Raw genomic sequence first — 18,780 nt, forward strand, 5'->3', positions numbered from 1 at the left:
GCATGAGTTGAAACAGCATCAGTAAAAAACAAAAACAACAAGAAAAAGCCGAATTAATATTGACGTAACTAGCTTTTTTACTCCTTTAGTATACAAAATAAAAAACACAAAAAAAGAATTCCAAAAAAAAAACAAAAAAAAGGAAATTAAGAGCTAAATAAAAAACAAAAAAAAAAAAGTCGCGAAAAAAAGGAATAAGAAATTAAGAGCTAAATAAAAAATAAAAAAACTCGTGAAAAAAGCAATAATAAATTAAGTGCTAAATAAAAAATATAAAAAAAACTCGTGAAAAAATTTGTATTTATTAAAATTACAAGTCACTACGGAAATCAGCGTTTCCGCGATTTTTTCAAGTCACGGTCGCCGCAATTGGATTAAAAATCGAAAATTTACGCACATACATACGTATGTACATGTACATATACATATATTTTTTTTTTATTAAAATACACTTTGATAGCCAACTGATTGCCACGCCGTGAAGGCTGAATATCATCAACAGTCAACAGCACCTGCGTCTCTACACGTCGACGGAAAAGGTAAAAGAAGCAAAACACAAAAACAAAAAAAAACCATTCTTAATTTCATTTTTTCGAGGAGCTCAACAAACAAAATAGGAGCATACAAATAGAAAAAATATGCCCGGCAGTTAAGCAACCTGTTCTGTAGGGATACTAGGGATAGCCTAGGCAGTGCAGCGAGTACACTGAACAAGTAGAGGAAGTGAAGTGCAAATATAAAATTCAGGACATTTTGGGCGCTTCAATTTTCACGTGCATGCGTGTGTGTATATGTGTGTGTGTGTTTCCTAGTGAGACTCTTGTCTGGCTTAATGGCCTGCTAATTTCCTAGTTTTTATGATGTATGTGTGTGTGTATGCATATGTCGTTTTTGTGTTGTTATCGTATTTTGTTTTATCTTCTGTTTGTCGGTCATTTCGCTACCTGCTGCCTGGCAGTGGATATGCGAGAGCAGGGTTGTTTGTCCTTGCTATGCCTCAGCCCGAAAAGTGTACCCTTAACCTTTGTATGCTCGGCACTTGTGTGGGAACTATTGATTGGTGTTTTTAAAAATTGTACTTCTATTCTAAAATGGAAAGCATGGGAATGCGTTGATAGGCATCAATGAACGCGATATGCACATTAGGGTGCATTACTTTTCATACAAAAAAAAAAAAAATAAAATGAATAAAAATTGGTGCTGTTTTTCCGTCGGAATTTTAAAAATAATTATTTCTTAAGACTTTTTGCCAAAATATTTTGAATTTGATTTGAAAATATTTATTTATAAACATTTTTAAAAAAAATTATTTTTTAAAAAAATTCAATTTTTTTAAAATACTTTATTTATAAAATACTTGATTTTTATAAATATTTTTAACCATTTCTTTTTTTCCAAGATGAAATCGCACCTCAATAGATCAGAACTACTTACATTAGCGAACAGAGCCAGAAATACACCTCAGTAAAAAATTATAAGAAAAACTAAATGTCTTATATTTTTATTATCAGTTCAGGGCTAACAATTTATGTTTTTAATGTTTACACTTTTAATGATAAATGTTTTAAAAATATCCGAAATAAGCACACATTTCACAAGACTTAAATTAATTATTAGATGCGCACCGAAGTTCTCGCTGTTTTTTTTGATGAAAATACAACTTTGTTCTTAAAAAATGGTTTCAAGTGAATCATTGAAAGTATTGCCCATCGCTGGCTACTACTTTTTCCCATCTTTCTGGTAGATCTGGTATACCGTCGCGGTAAAACTGTTCATCTTTTGAGGCTATCCACGGATCAAGCCATTTTTTGATGTCTTCATATGAATGGAACTGCTGGTCGCTAGACCATGTACCATCAATCGGAACAGGTGATAATCGAACGGCGCAATATCTGGAGAATATGGCGGGTGGGGTAGAATTTCCCATTTCAGTGTTTCTAGGTAGGTTTTAACGGGTTCCTCAACGTGAGGCCGAGCGTTGTCATGCTGTGGAATCACTTGTTCATGCCTCACCGCGTATTACGGCCGCTTCTCGCTCTGTGCCCGGCTCAATCGCATCAATTAAAGTCGATACCGATCCCCAGTGATGGTTTCGCTTGGGTTTAACAGTTCATAATAAATAAACCAACTTGGTCCCACCAAATACATAGCATAATCTTCGCAGCGTGAATATTCGGCCGAGGCGACGACATAGAAGGATGACCGGGCACTCCACACGTCTTTATTTTCTTTGGATTGCTGTAATGAATCCATTTTTCATCACTCGCTACGATGCGATGAAGAAAACTCTTCCTTTTTTGGCGCTGGAGCAGTTGTTCACAGGCGAAAAAACGACGTTCAAGATCCCATGGTTTTAACTTATAAGGAACCCAAGTGCCCCTGTTTCCAAAGCATGCAATCGCTTGGAAGTGGATTGGCGGGTGACTTCTAATACTGAAGCAAGCTTTTCTTGCGTTTGACACGGATCCTCATTGAGCAATGCCTCCAATTCAGTGTCTTCGAAGGTTTTTGGCCTTCCTTCACGCGGACGGTGGTCAACATCAAAATCGCCGTCTTTGAAGCGACGGAACCAATCTCGGCACGTTTTTTCACTTAAAGCAGCATCTCCATAAACTTTTTGTAGTTGTCGATGCCCTTCAGCCGCCGTTTTTTTCGAATGAAAGAGGAAAATCAACACTTCCCGCAAATGACGATTATTCGGCAGAAAATCAGACATTTTCACAAAACGAAAAGTATATGGTACCAAAACAAAATCACTAATGTGTCGAAGCAGTTTGTTTACCATATGTCTAAGCTTGGTTTATGACGTTTAGTTTATGTAAGAATCGACTAGCACACACTGCTGGTGGTGCTATTGACAAACAGCGGGAACTTAGTTGCGCACCTAATATTAAGAAAGTAAAATCTATAGAACAAAAAAGGGTATGACCAATGTTACAATATTTGAAACAAACAAATAAAATTCTTTGGGTAAGTTTATAACTTGGCGCTTCGTAATTTTTTGTTGGATCCTCCCTTGGTTATAAATTGTTGAAGTCGTCGATGAATCGTTTTGATTAGGTTAGGTTAGGTATATCCGTTTTATCTGAATATATTTGACATAGACTGCAAGAGTCCGTAGTATTACCAGTGTTGTTGGAGTCGTGTTAAACCTAGTTCGTGATTCTTATCTTGGCGAATTTTAGCAAACAGCTTTAACTTTTGTCAGCAATATCGTTTAGAGATGGAAAGTATACCGATCCCAGGCAGTTGTAACGAGTTCTGCTTAGAGCAGGACAGTGGCAAGGCGAGTGTTCTTACGGTCCTCTTTCTTCTTCGCATAAGTTGCACGAGTCCCTCTGGACCAATCCCATTTTAGCTGCGCGATATGAAGGGAGACAATGCCCCGTCAGTACTCCAACCAATACATATTTTACATTATTTCCTTAACATAAAGTTGATTGTTTTCGTGTTGCAAGTTCGTATCATTATTTCGGCATTCCTGTAAGAGGTCGATGTTTCCCATGTAGACTGTGCTCCCGGAGTTAGTTCCTCGTCTGGTTGCGTCTTCAAAACAGACAGTGAGGGATATATAGTATGTTCGACGTACTCATTCTAAGTAAGCGGGTGGCTGCCTTAGCAAGCTCGTCAACTCTGTCATTTCACTCTATTCCCTTGTGCTATAGTACCCAGTAACTTGTGACTCTGTCTGTTCCCGCAGAGCTCGTCCATTTTGGGGCAGTCATTACAACCATTATTGCTTTATTAGCCGCTTGCGTGCGAGTGTCGAGGGAGTAAACTCCAACGCTAGTTCAGCAACTTTGGTTATAGCATAGATCTCAGCATGAAATTTGTTGCAGTCGATTTAATCGATTTGATTAGGTTTTTTACATAATTTTGATACATTTTTGAAATTTTTGCCTATTTGGCACTAATCGCATTTTTAAGGCTTTTACTGCTATCAAACTGTCTTCTATACTTGAAAACCCTAATATGATCAGAAAATTCAGGACAAAATGTTATTTTGCAGGCATCCGTGTTAGTCCGTCTGTCAACGGCCTACTTCTGGAATAGTGAGAAGATCCACTTCGGTACACGCCTTGGGGACAAACTACGCTACGATCAGAAAGTACCGGGAATGTTTAAATAAAACAAAACAGAGTTAAGTTTCAGGAGCAACACACATGCGCCAACGTTTAACCCAGTCCTCCATGCCCCCCTGGTAGGCCGACGAAGGGATGGTCGCATTCTTTTGATCTTGTCTATCCACTGAAATCTCCTTTCACGAAGTGGTAACTTCAACAAGAAGTCGCAGGCGGTCATATCAGGTGAATACGGTGCTTGCTCGATGGTACTTGGTGTTTGGTCAAATAATCCAGCACAATTTGGGCTCGTTGCGATGGCGCGTTATCATCATGCAAACCCCAAGAACCAAGTTTGCCCACATTTCCGGCCGGCCATACAGACACTAATGATTCGATGGCTCTAAAAAGTGACAGATGTGTGTCGTACAGTCCTACCAACATAAGAAAATAATGTGGACCGGTTCCCAAGTGCGCGGTTCGTTTAAGTACTTTTTGATGATAGGGTACTTTTACCTCTACGGATTCGTTCATCTTACCTTGTCTTATCAGTTCATCTGCTTTCTCATTTCCAGGTACCCAAATGAGAGTGATGTTTGTCGTGCATTAAGTTCTTCTTTGCATTGTCTGACGACTTTTAAATTGGTTATAGATCACTTTAAAGCTGAGATGGTTAGTTGACTATCTGAAAAATTACATACTTCCTACACTTGTTGAGGATGGTTTCTAATTATTCTGCAAGCTTCCGTTATCCCGAGAACTTCTGCTTGAAAAATACTATTCCAATATCCCAGGCGGAAAGATTTGGAAGTTTTGAGGTCTTTCGAATATACACCGGCGCCTACAACGCAACCTATCTTGGACCCGCCAGTGTAGAGTGCAGTTGTATTTTCTTTGACTACTGAATTCAAATTCCATTCCTTTCGCATAGGGATCTTTACCTTAAACTCTATTCTAAAGTGTATGGTAGCGGTAGTAAAATCTGATCAGTTGCTACGACCAAACATCCTAGCATTGCAAAACCCAGTTTTTTTTATTCTGAAGCCGTAGTTGTAAGTCTTTTGGCAACAGGTAGATCATGAGCAAAGTGCTTCTTGTGGATACAATCTTGTTGCATTGTTTGTTTAATGCAGGCCACCATACTAATTCTCCGTATGTAAAGTTCACTCAATCCATACGGTTGGAATATTTTGAAATACATAACTAATGAACTCCAACTCATATCGCTATGAATCGAATCGGTTTATGCGTTACTGCAAGTCAATCAGTTCAACCTAACCTAACACTCCACAGACGGAACGGCTAAGGTTGTGTAGCGAACACTTTTACTAATTTTTGCCAACAGACATCTGCGTCGAACTCGGATTTTAAAAGGATTTTGCCGTTATCTTGTAATTGCCATTTCGAATTTTTTAATTTTGACCAAACAGCACAAATCAGCGACATCGAAAGCACTTAAGTTAAGACTTTTAGTTGGCAACTTTAAATTTAAAAAAGTTGCTGCCATTTTGAATTTGCCAGCTTTGATTTCATCAACAAAGCTTAAAAATATTTTACATTTTGTCGAACCTTTTTTACAGTTTTTTTTCACACAGTGGCACAGATAGTTTTGTGGTCGCTTTTGCTCCCCGCTGTAAGCACATTTTTGTAAATCCTCTCTGTAAGTATAGTATTTTAGTAGCTCCGATGCATATTTATTAAGAGTTTTTTTTTACCTTAAATACCAAAAGTCGTCAGGTTTCACAAATTCAGCTTCGATATTTTACACTTCTGCCTAGGGCGAATACACTCGCCTTCATTTGAGTAATCCCCGATAAATCCCATTGTAATCAAATGTTGTTTGATCAAAATTTATGATCATTGCTGTCAGTGCAATACAAAAAAAAATATCAACGTAAGCTGCAAAGCTTATAAGTATTTAGGGCTTGCCAGCTCCTGATATTTTTGGTTTTTGTGTCTTCATCATAAGTCTAACCCACTGTAGGTGCAGTAGCATCAGCAGCAGAATATTCAGAAGTGCACAACTAAGTTAATGCGCCGTAAAGTTTTTTTCGGCTGGCCTGCTGTGCGCTGTAGAGAAAGGTCAGTTAAAGCTAACTAAATACGAGATTATTTGTTGCCAGCAACAATGGCGTGGAGCGATGAGTGCACTGGGATGCCACATTCGGCCAACAATATACCTACACACATATTCGTATGTATAAGAATGTGTGCGTGCATTCACTTCATTCTAAAGAGACCAAGAGGAAAGAATGGAAGTGGGGGAAAATCAGTACCATGCTGGTTCGTTGCTTGATGCACTTGTGTTTATTTGATTTCGAATATTTTCCTATTGCATTTTATTTGTATTTTGAACTTTGAGATTCTCTATGCTTTGTTAAGTTTTGACTGCACTTTCAAGTTCTGTGGTTTTTTGTGTGTGCTCACACGTGGCTGGATGCTTGACGGCGGAATTGAAGAGGTTGTGGAGTCCTCTTTGGCATTGATATTTACCTTTGAACGACCGGTACGAATATATTCGTGTACCATGTAGTAATAGGTACTTGTACAGTAGGCACTCAAATATACGAACATCCAAAAGAGTGAAGAAAAAAGACAGACAAATTTTGTATACGAGGTTCTGAAGAGTGAATGAATAAACATAGGGGAACACTTAACAAAGCGCGCCAGTCGTTTCTTAAACACATGTGAACACTAGTTTACAGAAAAAAACATTAGAAATCAGACTATCCAACTCAGGTGCTAAAGCGCTCAGTAGTTAATGCCAACGTTTTTTTTTATTAAAGTAAAAAAGGTAGATCATAAAAATATCTAATAACTGGAGCAACCGTTTGCCGATTCAACCAAGTGCTATACCAAATGAAAGATAATTAAATTGCTTTTACATCGTTTGACGTTTCACTTTTCATAAAAACTAAGTGTTTTAAAATATTTCTAAAGATTAAGCAGAAAAAACCAAAACATAGTTTTTTTGGAAAATATATGAAATATAATTAAATAAAAATTTTGTTTTTGGTGATAATAACCCCAAAGAACGAAGTCCAACGGTGTCGTTGACGCTTAGGTGCGGTTCACATTCAACATCGGCACTTGAAAATTAACCACCCTTTATATATTTATATACATTTTTTTTGTTTTTTTTTTTAAATATAGAGAAGGAAATGATTTAAGAATTGGTTTATTGTTTTCTAAATTTAAGATATAGCGACGGTCACCGTAGCCGAATGTGTCGGTGCGGGACTACCATTCGGAAGTGCCCAGATTCGAATGTCAGGGCACTCAACACCAATTAGTAGAAAAAGGTTTTTCTAGTGGTGGTCACTTCTCAGCAAACAATGACAAACCTCCAAGTGAATTTCTGCCCTTAAAAAGCTCCTCATAAAAGACCATCTGGTGTTCGGAGTCGGTTTAAAACTGTTGGTCCTTCCTTTGGTGAAACGACTTGAAGACGCACACCACAAATCGGAGGAGGAGCTCGGTCAAACACACAAAGAGGGTGGTAGCGCCAATTATATTCATTAAAAAAAACCAGGCTTACGATTTCTGTGATACTAATCGTTGAATCTTATTCTATTCTTAGGCTCGTTTACTCACAATCTAAAAGATAGATTTTTGAAACATATACTTCTTGACTCTCAAACACTTTTCCCGACATTTTCGGCAACAATTCTATATAAGTATACTACTGTGGGCAAAAAGTAAGGTGAATTTGGTTATAAAATGAAAAATCTTTATTTATTCTTGTAAATCAATTTCATCCCCTTCAAAATAATCCCCTCTCAATGAAATACACTTATGCCAACGATTTTTCCAATCCCCGAAACATGCCAAATAGTCCATTTCCGGTATAGCCATCAGCACCTTCTTCGATCCAGCTTTTATCTCCTCAATCGACTCGAAACGCTTTCCCCGGAGTGTTCTCTTGAGTTTTGGGAATAGCCAGAAGTCACACGGAGCCAAATCAGGCGAATACGGTGGTTGCGGAACGATATGCGTGGAATTTTTGGCGAAATGGTCACGAAGAACGAGTGCAGTGTGAGACGGTGCATTATCGTGATGCAAAAACCAAGAGTTGTTGGCCCATTATTCTGGTCTTTTTAGACGAATTGCTTTACGTAAACGACACATAACGCTCAAATAATATTCCTTATTAACAGTTTGGCCAGGTGAAAGGAATTCATAGTGCACCACACCACGAAAATTGAAAAAAACTGTCATCATGACCTTTATTTTTGAACGACTTTGACGTGCTCTTTTCGGTTTGGCCTCGCCTTTAACACGATATTCGCTTGATTGGTCGGTTGTTTCAGGGTCGTAAGCATAAATCCAAGTCTCATCTCCCGTAATGATGCATTTGAGCTTGTCCTGATAGTCTGAAAGCATTGTTTCACACACATCAACGCGACGACTTTTTTACAAGAAATTGAGAGTTTTCGGTACCAAACGAGATTTGACTTTTCGTAGGCCCAAATGGTCTTTCAAAATGGTTTTCACAGTTCTTTCTGATATTCCGATCATATCAGTAATGTCTTTAACAGTCAACCGACGATTTTTGAACACTAACTCCTTCACTTTATTGACGTGTTGGTCATCTGTTGACGTCGATGGTCGTCCGGAGCGCTCCAAGTCATCAACACGTTCTCGACCCTCTTTGAAGTCTTTGTACCACTTATAAACATTTTTCTGCGTCATGGTCGAATCACCAAATGCCTTCTGCAACATGCTAAACGTTTCTGCAGCCGAAATTTCATTCCGCAAACTAAATTTGATGGCACTTCTCTGCTCAATCAAATCAGACATTGTAAAAATCGAAAAATGCACTCTTGGTCGTTTGGGAAACACAAGCGTAAATATATTACTGAAAGCCTCCGATGCTAGCGCTGCACTACTTTTAGTTTATATAATAATTTTATTGTTATGTAAACCTTTATAAAATAAAATAAAATAAATAAATATTACTGATAATGACATTCACATGAAAGTTGGCCCAGATGTTATTAACAGTGCTGCCATCTCATGAAAAATTTTAATCCCGCGAAGTTTGACAAATAAATTCACCTTACTTTTTGCCCACAGTAGTATCATCCATACTGGGTTAAGATCCAGGCATCTTGGCTCTTACTTCTTTGCTGCGCCTGCTGATATAGCAGGCGTTGACATTAAAAATCTGATGAATTTCATCAGTAGCACAAAGCTGTTGACGCAAACGCAGCACAGTCATCGTTCGTAATCCACACACTCTAACCCACCCTCCTAACCATCCCAGCACCACCTCTCCCCGCATCCCATCGGTCTTCCTCTCTCACCTCGCCTCCTTCATAATGGTACCACAAAGGACGAAACCGTTTTTTCCTCGTCCAAGTATGCTCATTCCTTGGGCAAACATACCAACCTAACCTTCTCTTGAATACCCCAAAAGCAGCTGCATCAGTCTGCGACACAACGCATGCTTCAGCGACATCATATATTTCTTCTTGCGCTCGTTAACCGTCAGACCCACTCTAGTTGACTCTCTTTCAATAGCGGAAAATGCTGTGGTAATACCTCGCTTGCAATGCCCTATGATGTGAATGCCATCAGCAAATACAAGGAGCTGGGCAATTTTGGTGAAAATAGTACCATTTCAGTGAACACCAGTTCTATGCAGTAATTCTTCCACCAGGAAGTTGAAGAGTTCGCACGATAGTGGATCGCTTTGTCTGAAACCTCGCTCGGTATTGAAAGGTTTGGAGAGGTATTTTCCTAGCTTGACTGAGCTGGACGAGTTGTTCAATGTCATTTTGAAAAGTCTATTCAGTTTTGCGAGAATACCGATCTCAGACTTTGTAGCGTATAGGCGGTGCCTTATCGGGCTATCGAAAGCAACCTTTAAATCGACAAAGAGTTCATAAGTTATGTTATTATATTTTTCGGGGATTTTCCAGGATTTGGCGTAGTTTGCAGACCTGGTCGAAGGTGGAGTTTCCAGGTCTAAAACCACATTGATAAGGTCCAATCAATGAGCTGGCATATGGTTTTAGGCTTCCACACAATACGCTCGACAGAACCTTATATGAGATGGCGATAAGACTGATTCCCTGGTAGTTGGCGTATATAGTAGGGCCGCCTTTCTTCAATACAGGACAAAGGATACTGAGATTCCAATCATAGGGCATGCTTTCTCCTAGCCATATTTTACTCATAAGCTGATGCATGTACCCGATCATTTCATTGCCTCCGGTCTTGAACAGTTCTGTTCGCAGTCCATCTGCTCCGGCTGCCTTCTTATATTATTACTGACACCATCATAGCTAGATGGTGGAATATCCACCCCTTCGTCTTCAGTGGTCGGAATCAATGTACGCCCCGGAACGTGCGACCATCTAGCTCATTGCTAGCTCATGCCTTCCATCAATCACAACATGATCAACTTGGTTGCCAGTGCGTTGATCAGGTAAAACCAACCTTCGTACGTTCTACCAGTTGTAAGTACCCGCTTTGTAAGTAAGACGCTTTCTGCATCTTTATGAGCAATTTACCAAAGTGCACATGACCTCTTTGAATTAGTTCACATAAGCGAGTGACTACTGTAATATGATAGTTTACTTCTTGTTTATTTAGACTTCACTTGCGTTGTGCCGCAGCATTGCAGCAGCACTTTGTGTCTTGCGGTCCTAAACTTGGCTGCTACACAAACAACCGAATTTCTGCTCTGAATTTCTAACCTCAACTTTAAGTTTAACTTGAACTTCGACTTTACTTTGACGTTACCTTGCCGCTCGAAATCTGCCGCTTTTCCTCAGCTCGCCTCAATAGGCTTCGCTCCGCTTCACGGCTCTGTCAGTTTCGTTTGACTCGCCTTGCGCATTGGTTGCAAAAGTGGTTTTACTTTTATTTAATTTAGTTTTGTGAACAAGTTTTTCCTTGTGCCGTCTGTGACGCTCCTGGAGGAGCATACAACTCACCTACTGCAGTACGTACAAGCAAGCAAAACAAAAATAGCAACAAATACGCGAAAGCGTGTACGTGCGGTATTTGGGTTTTAACGTACCTTTGGCTCGTTTGACGGGTTGTTTGTAAGGCTTCGAGTGTGGCAGAACTTACAGCCAACCGCGCATACATATCGACATATCTACGCACTTACCTGCCTGCCAGCCTGCTTTCTCTGCCTTTTTAACTTTCTGCTTGCTGCGCCTCTTAGCCTCGTGTTGTCATGAATTCTATTTTTAAATATTGCATCTCGAAGATGCGTTCGTTCTTCTGCGGTGTTCCTGTAGAGTTCTTGAATTTCGTTGTGGTGCGGGTAGCTGAATCATACTTTTAAGCAGCAACAGTAAAAGGAGTGAGAAGAAACCACAGCACCTACCAGCTGTCGATGTGTACATATATATGTGTGTGTGTGTGTGTGGCTGAGTGTGAGTGTTTACTACTGCCACCGTCTTTCAAGAGCCGGTTTTCGATGTTTTCAATTTACACTCAACTTGGACATGGAAGGCGTCGCAGTCATAGTCCGAGTTTACGTCGACGTCACTGCAAGCGTCAAAGCCAGCATTGACGTGTTGAACTCGGCTTCAGTTTTTTTAGCGCTGCGGACCGGATTGCATGACTTGGTGTTTTCTTCGTTTTTTCTTAATTATTTACTTGTTTTTGTTTTTGTAAGCAACAACAATAGATGTGTTTTGTTGTTGCCTCGTTTCAGTTTCTCTGAGTTCGATTTTCTTTCGTTTTCAATGGGTCGCCTTGCTATCGATGGGTATTCCGCTGCCGTGCAATCGAAGCTGCTGCTAACTGCGAGCAACGCCGACTGCGTTGTGTCTCGGCCGGCTTCTCTGCTTTGCCCTGTCCGCTTTGCTATCGGTGCTGTCTTTGCCTTCGTTGTTGAGGTGCCTTGGCCAGTTGGCCAAGTCAACTGGTTAGACGGCCTGCTGCTTGGTCACTTCTAGTCCATTGCTGAGTTTCTTCTTTCTTATTCACGTAAATATGCGCAACTAGGTGCCATATGTATGTATGTGTGTATGTATGTATGCACGTATCTGGCTTACTTTGCCACTTTTCTTGTTGGAGTCACGCCTGTTCTCGTTACTAGTTTCTGGCCATTGCCATTATTGGTTGTGTTGTACATGTTTTTGTTGTAGCTGATGGCGCATTTTTTTCGCTTGCTGTCGAGGTGCATGGCCTTATTTACCCAGATTTGAAATTGGAATTTTGATTTCTTTCTTTTCGCAATTGCCTTGGCTGGTGAGCTTCTTCTTGTTGTAACACATTTCGATCGGCTAATTTGCTGAATTAATTAAATTCCGAAAAAATGAGGCATTAGAAAGAGCAAATGCTGACAAAAGAAATTCAGGGAGCTTTTTGCTGTCTCGCATTGGACCAGCGGCATTCTGAAGCGATTTAAAACAAGATTTGAAAATCTCAATAAAATAAAGGGATTATTAAAATAAGTGTTTTCAATTCCATTCGTGGCAAAAAAATTATTAATTCCCAGCCTTTAAAAACTCTACCCCAAATTTGTCAACTTTTTTCATGAGTCTAAAGCTTTGATTCAATTTTACTTTATGCTGCAGTCTGCCAATATATCCACAGTTATAAGATTACCAATTAAAAATTTGCCAGGTGTTCTTATTAATTTGAAATTTTCTGCCTAATACTCAAGACTTGGAGATTAAAGTAGCTCGAACATCAAAAAATGTGAGTTATATTATTTACTTGAGAGCCAGCAGAGCAACGTCGCGATTGTTCCACTTCAAACTTAAATTACTTGAAGAGGAACATCACATATTCCTTCCAGTATCCTTGCTAATATACCGAAGTTAATTCGTTAAGCATCCCGAATTACTTTGAGGCGCAACTTCATCTTGAGAAATAAGAAAAGGTCACATATACTATATGCAAGGTTTATATTTTTTCTTATTTTTTGCGTTCTATTTGCTGGCTCAAAGAATTTTTTAATGAACTGTAAATATCAAATGTGCCGCCTCCTTGCGTAACTCATCACCACATAACAACAACTACTACTTGGCTGTATAATAATATTAACAACAACTACATTCACATAAACACCTGCTAACAGAAAAGGCAATTCACTCGTAATCCAATATAATTTTTCGCAATGTTATTTTGCTGGTTTATTTATTTTTCTCTTTTTTCTTCTAACTGCTTGTATTGTTTTCTCATTTCCATTTACATACAAATTTCGCGCGTTTTGTGATATTTGTTTTTTGTTTTGTGTTTTTGTGTATTTGACTTGCTCATTTGTTTTACTAACAAGCGTGTGTATGTGTGATTGTGTCTCTGACATTGAAAATGTGTTCTGTTTCGCTGTAATTGTTTTTCATTTTAGTCATTAACTCATTGAAATTCCCGTCAGTCTGTTTTACCATTCATTTTGTTTGCAATTGTTTTTTCGCTTTTATTCAAATTTTGCATTTGTTCACTTTAATTTGGTATTTACTGGGGTAGAGGTCTGCAAATTTAGCGAAATTTTGTTGGTCTCTAAATAATTCAAAAATTTGTCAAATGTTGATTGCAGAAAGTGAATGTAAGCAGCATTGAAACTTTCCGCAAAAAGTTTGAATGAGCTCTGTAGGAAATTTTATCTTATCCAACAGCCAAAATTCGTAGGTCTGGTGGTAAACGAGGATAAAACGAAGTACCTCCTGTCATCAAACAAACAGTCGTCGCACTCGATTATCGGCACCCACGTAACTGTTGACAGTTATAATCTCGAGTTTGTAAAGGACTTCGTTTATTTAGGAACCAGCATTAACACCGATAATAATGCCAGCCTGGAAATCCAAAGTAGAATCTCTCTTGCCAACAAGTGCTACTTTGGACTAAGTAAAGTCTTCTCTCGACGAACGAAACTAACACTTTATAAGGCGCTCGTCATTCCCGTCCTAACGTATGGCGCAGAAACGTGGACGATGACAACATCCGATGCAGCGACGCTTGGAGTGTTTGAGAGAAAGATTCTGCGCAAGATTTTTGGACCTTTGCACGTTGACAATGGCGAATATCGCAGGCGATAGATCGATGAGCTGTATGAGCTTTACGACGATATAGACATAGCGCAGTTTATAAAGAACCAGCAGGTTGGTTGGCTGGGTGATATTATCCGAATGGATAAAAACACTCCGGCTCTGAAAGTATTCGATGCGGTACCAGCTGGTGGTAGCAGAGGAAGAGAAAGGCCTCCTTTGCGTTGGAAAGATCAGGTGGAGGAGGACTTGGCTTCACTTGATGTGTCCAATTGGCGCCGGTTAGCACGAGAAACGACTGGCGCGCTTTGTTGAACTCGGCCAAAATCGCTTAAGCGGTTCTCGCGCCAATTAAGAATTAGAGGAAAGGGCTGCCAATACTGCACACTAGGCCGGGTCGATTTGTGGGGAAGCCAAAAAATCGCCAATTGCTCTGTGAAAATCATATTCTAGGGATCAAAATGAGAAACTTTGCCGAAGGAACCATACCTCTGAAACGAATTCTGATGTCCCCCAATTTGGGTCGAACTTTTTAGTTTCTTTTCTCATGTAAAGGCCAAAAATGGTGGTATTTTGAAATGATTGTATGGGGAACCCCCCAGGGAAGTTCCAGGGGGTGTGCCACTGGAATGGGTGGATCGGCCGTCCAAAGTTAGTGGGGGTCGGTCATACATTTGGACTCGATTGGAGCACTCTAAAAGGATCAAAGTGGGATTTTTCGTTAGAGGTATGGTTCCTTCGGCAAAGTTTCTTATTTTGATCCCTAGAATACGATTTTCACAGAGCAATTCCTAGTCCATTCCTATGATGTGTAATACTTTTTTTATCTCTGACTGAAAATGTTTAAGATTTTCCTTGTCCTTGATATCACTCCAGCTTTGATTAAGTCTCAGTACTCATTTCTACTCATTCTGAAATTTTTTTCAGAATTTTTTACACTTAAGCACCGCCTTGCCAGCAACCTAGTTCTTGTTCCTGGTATTCGTTATTAATATAATTTGTGTTGCATGTTTTTCATTCCATGTGAAGATCGGTAGTTAGCGCGGCTTAGCTCTTAAGCTCTTGCTGCTCTCAAAAGAATTTGGTGGTGGGAAGATTAAAAATGCACACAAACAGTATTTCATATTTGGGCATATCTGTACTCTTTAAACTTTTCAGCGATTCTTTCGTGCGAGCTCAAGCTTTTTATGAAACCTAAAACCTTTTAAATCCGATGACGTCGTGATTTTTATCACTAAACAATTGCAAAATACCACTAATAAGTGAATCTATAAAATATGTGAGCTCTTTTCAATATTCAGAGTTATGAACTACAAAAGCTGAGTCATGGCTGAAGTATGCAAAGCATTCATCAAATCAGCCAAATACCAAGAAAAATCAAAATCAAAAATAAATAATGAATGAAAAGACAAAATGCACGAGAAGGTACGCAAATCAGGTACGCGTCCATACAAATGAACCACTAATAAAGTTACGCCATAAAAATAAAAAAAGGGGGAAAACAGAAACAAAAACAAAATCAATTGCTAAGTAAACTCAACAAAATCAAGCGAGCTGCTTTGAATCCAAATGAAATTGGGCTGAACCTGAAAACGAGTTCTGGCGCTCGCGTTTCGTTGGCATTTCGCTTGAGTCACAGGCATGAACAACAAAAAAATTATAATAAAGCAACAAATAGTTCTAGCAGCATCATAGTAAATAAAAGCACAATCTATTAACTCCTATATTACAACAAAAGCGAGGCCAATGTGACGATCACGAAAATCGCGTTTATTGGCCAAACACGAAAGCTAAAGATCAATAAAATATTTATAAAGCTCGATTCGCATTAAACTAATAAAATAGATGTGAAGATAGGCAAGCAATTTTAGTAAATTGAATACACTCACATACCACTTCTATAACTAACGGTAAAAAGTGATTAAAAAAAGATTTAAACTTTAAGAGGCAAAAAACAATAAAGATCAGAACAACAACAAAAGGCATTCATCTATATTATAAACAAAGCCCAAACCAAAAGCAAATCAAATTGAAAACAACAACAAAGTTGAGTGGCAAACCGCAGCGCATTCACAAAGGAGTGAAAAAAACACAGTCTTTATAATTCTCGCGAAATGGAAAAAACCTCACAAAAAACAAAACAAATTCTCAAAGCTAATCAAGTTTATAAAAATTGGAAAAGGTGCAAAAAGTCAAGAAAACCACAAAAGCCGAGAAGCAACAACAGCAATGGCAGCCACAACAATAGCAACCACACGGAAAGCGCTGGCGAAGTCCAAAGGAATTTCAGTTAAGCCGACGGACACACCGCAACATGTTGACGCTGCTGCTCGTACACCGCCACCTAAGCGTGCCACATACTTATGTACTTACACTGGTTCATACATATTTACACTCATATGCATGTATGCATGTTTGTACACACGTAGCAACAGCCAGGTACGAATGCTGTTCAGGGACTGACTTCGGACCCAACCACCGGCCGCTTGACTTCAAATGGCAGAAAGAAACACATGTTTAGGTGTGTGCGCGCGTGTATGTGCGGGTGTGTTGTTGTCATTTATGCTTTTGTTTTGAATGCAATGTGGCGGCATTTACATACGTTTCATTGTGGTTTAATCGCGGAAATGCATTGGGCCAAGAATGCCAACCGCAATTACATTTTTAAACAACTCATTACTAAGTAGTGGGCAATTGAAGGGAAGGTGGACAAGGGTGGGCAAAGTGCGAAAGAGCAATGGAGATTTATAATTGAATTAAACTGAATTATTGCATTAAAATATTAATATTAAATCTAAATAAATTACGTGCTTGGCCACTTATCGATATCTTCTCAATTTGTCCCCTTAGTATAACAATAGCCTATGTGCTCATAGGCTATTATTTTTTTATTGAATTTTTGGATTCTCCATCGTCGATTTTATATGTGGTCAAAATTTTGTCAAATTCTAGTTCCACAAAGTGGGTCAAAACGTCAGTCAAAAAATAATAAATATTTACAGACTTAACGAGATTTGAGTGAGAGCTACTTTCGACAAAAAGTTTGAAATTCATTTTCTCAAAACATCAAAAAATTTATAGGCTATTTTAATACTAAGGGGACGAATTGGTTAGGAAAATGCGTGCGATCAAAGGTAGAAAACGATGGACAGGCGGTGATCATTGATAAATTAAAAAGAGAGCAGTTTACGACAACTGATTTGAAAACCAGAAAATGTTATATTTTGCCAGCTTAGAAGCTTCGTAATAGGATTTTAATACAATTTCGTACCAAAAAAAAAAAAAAATGAGTCGCACCTAAGAACGGGATTTGGTAGTAAATATCTGAAGAGATACTGATGACTCGAGTGGACTATGAAAATAGTATAAGCAGAGGCTCGAAAGATCAGCAAAGAAGCATGGAATGCAAAAAAAATGCGGATGGCCGGAAGTTTTTCAAGCAATCAGGTCATATTTTCCATTGCACTTAAGGCCAAGAAGGAGTAGTCCGGTTCGCACTGATCAGCATCACTCTCTTCGTTGGCATCCAAGCCACCCTGAAGGAAATAGGATTGAAGATAGTAAAATTTTTTTTGTTTTATCACGCACGACGGACATCACTCTTATCTGAGTACCTGGCCATAGGAACATAGAAGGAAATGAGAAAGCTCATGAACTGGCAAAACAGGGGCATCCTTTAACGAATTCGAAGCAGTAGAAATAGGCTGTTCCCAAGGAGTGCGCAAAAGGGAGATCCTCTCGCTATTTCAGAAGCAGAACGTTGACAGATAGACTAACACAAATACCTGCAAAAATAACAAATCCAGAACTGACGAGTTGTTAAGGAAGTCACGAGCAGACATGGTAATGGTAATGGTTGTACGGGTTAGGCTGAGGCCTTTATGCACTGCGACCAGATCTATTGTGCACCCCTAATTACTTAATTATAATTATTTAGTATACCGAGGAATCGAACCAACTCCTTAGGAGGGAGCAATTGTAGGTCTTCCTCCTCTAGTAGATACGAGCCCAGGATTCTGTGTCTCCTGTGGCCTAATGCCTCACAGTTGGTTATTAAGTGTTCCATAGACTCCGCTTCATCACAGCAGAACCTGCATACTCTTGTACCAGGTAACCCTATTGTGTTGAAGTGTTTTTTATGAGCAAAGTGACCTGTAAGTGCTCCACAGTGTAATCTGAGGCCGTTTTTATCTAGGAGTAGAGCAGATTTTGCTCTGTTGACATTGAAGTTCAACAACTTTTTGGAGTGATTAAGGCCGCTTGTTACGTTCCAGTGTTCACTGATTTTAGTTTGGATCCATTCTTTGGATTTCTGTTTTATATTATTTTTGTCAAAGCCGGAAAATGGGGGCAGCCCTTCTGTCCTTTTTTGGCATAAAAGTTTGCCTTTTCGTTTCCTTCGTGCCCCTCTGGTATCCTGGTACCCAAATCAGTGAGACCTGATTATAAGTGGCTAGTTTGTTGAGTGCATTGTTACACTCTATCAGGACTTTTGACTTGAATGTGAAGCTATTCAAGGCATTGAGAACCGATTGGCTGTCCGAACCTATTTTAATTTTTTCTTTCTCGAACCCTCTTTTGGATATGACTTGCACTGTTTCCATTATGGCGAAGAGCTTCGCATGGAAAATCGTGGTATTTGTACTTAGTGTTAGGGATTTATGTGCTCTAGGCCCCACTATTCCTGCTCCTACTCCTTGGAGCGTTTTGGAACCATCTGTCTATCATTTTTGTGAGTCATCATTTATCCATGTTGGGTT

At 39.2% G+C, this 18,780-nt stretch overlaps 1 protein-coding gene across 1 annotated transcript in view; it reads left to right on the forward strand.

The window, feature by feature from the left end:
• The first annotated feature begins 273 nt into the window (after nucleotides 1-273).
• The window catches only part of LOC129242380 (uncharacterized), a 329,060-nt gene continuing 310,553 nt past the window's right edge, over nucleotides 274-18,780 (forward strand). The window contains exon 1 of the mRNA XM_054878991.1: nucleotides 274-539. The gene's annotated coding sequence lies outside the window, so the exon portion shown is untranslated. The remainder of the gene's footprint in view (nucleotides 540-18,780) is intronic.

This window comes from Anastrepha obliqua, chromosome 1 (genome assembly GCF_027943255.1).
Source record: "Anastrepha obliqua isolate idAnaObli1 chromosome 1, idAnaObli1_1.0, whole genome shotgun sequence".
Lineage (NCBI taxonomy): Eukaryota > Metazoa > Arthropoda > Insecta > Diptera > Tephritidae > Anastrepha > Anastrepha obliqua.